Raw genomic sequence first — 1658 nt, 5'->3', positions numbered from 1 at the left:
GAGACCCGGGGACAAATCAGAGATGCTCCTTATACCTGTCTTACCAGAATTCATTTTGAGGCAGAAAATTTTGACGTTGTTCAGTATCTGATTAAATCTTAAAAATCATGCAGGCAACTTATAAGGGGAATTAGACCCAAAGAACAAAGACAGTGATTTTCCAAGGGTCTCAGGAGCAAGTCAAACAGAAATCAGCTTGGACCTCCTGCCTCTGGTTTGCACCGACTGTGAGAACAAGGCCACTGGCAGGGAAGTCAAACGTCTGGTGCTTAAGGCAGAACTGTTTGAGCCGCGTCTGTGCCCCCGGAGAACATCCGAGTACTAAGAGAGCAGGCCAGCTGATCTTGTAGCCTGCAGATGCGATTGTACTTTGAGGCTTCATTTATTTGGCATCTTTACTGAGCAACGACCAGCACTTGCCCACGGTTACAACCCCCTTCTGTTGCTTCCCTGCCTCGGAAGCACCTAGCAACCTCGAGAACTGCGTGTGCTGTCTGAGCCCGACCACTTGTTACGGATGAGCCAACGGATGCATCGAGAAGTGAAGCGCTTCCGGCTGCTGCAGAGCTGCAGTGGGGGCTGGACAGAGGGGCCACCCAGAGCCCGCACTGTCCTTCGCCCACCGGCTGCTGCAGAGCTGCAGTGGGGGCTGGACAGAGGGGCCACCTGGAGCCGCCTGCACCATCCTTCGCCCACCGGCTGCTGCAGAGCTGAAGTGGAGGCTGGACAGAGCGGCCACCCGGAGCCGCCCACACCGTCCTTCGCCCACCGGCTGCTGCAGAGCTGCAGTGGGGGCTGGACAGAGGGGCCACCTGGAGCCGCCTGCACCGTCCTTCGCCCACCGGCTGCTGCAGAGCTGAAGTGGAGGCTGGACAGAGGGGCCACCCGGAGCCGCCCACACCGTCCTTCGCCCACCGGCTGCTGCAGAGCTGCAGTGGGGGCTGGGCAGAGGGGCCACCCGCACCGTCCTTCGCCCACCGGCTGCTGCAGAGCTGAAGTGGAGGCTGGACAGAGGGGCCACCCAGAGCCCGCACTGTCCTTCACCCACCGGCTGCTGCAGAGCTGCAGTGGGGGCTGGGCAGAGGGGCCACCCGGAGCCCATACCTTCCTTCGCCCACCCACGCGGGCTTCCTCTGCTCTCCCCGATCACGGGCGCAGGGAGCATCCATCCACGGCTACCGCTCACCTAAAGCGAGCCTTCAAAGCCCGCAACCCTCCTCGAAGCACTCCCCTAGCTGTATCCTCCCAACTTTCTGTTTTCAGTTCATTTCCTTTCCATTCCGTTTCAAAGTATTTTCTAAATTCTCTGGTGATTTCCTCCTTGGGTTATTTAGAAGTGTGTTAACTTCCAAATATTTAGCTCTATTTTATTGACTTCTAATAAAAGTTAACACAGTTTATTGACTTCTTAATTCTCCATATGATGCACATATGTCTTTTGTTAGATCTGTCTGCAGCCCCGTGTAAGGTCAGTCTATCCTGGCGAATGTTCTATGGGCCTTAACAGCGTGTATCCTACAGGTGCTGAATGTAGAGTTTCATGAATGCATTCAGGTTAAGACAGGTGGTGGTATTACTCAGAACCTACATCTTTCCTGATTTTTTTTTTTGGTCCAGTTGTATCAATTGCTAAGGAGTTTAAAACTCTCCAAATGTGG

Source organism: Moschus berezovskii, chromosome 23, assembly GCF_049115385.1.
Source record: "Moschus berezovskii isolate FMDL1 chromosome 23, NW_MosBer_1.0, whole genome shotgun sequence".
NCBI lineage: Eukaryota > Metazoa > Chordata > Mammalia > Artiodactyla > Moschidae > Moschus > Moschus berezovskii.
This window is presented reverse-complemented; position numbering follows the sequence as displayed.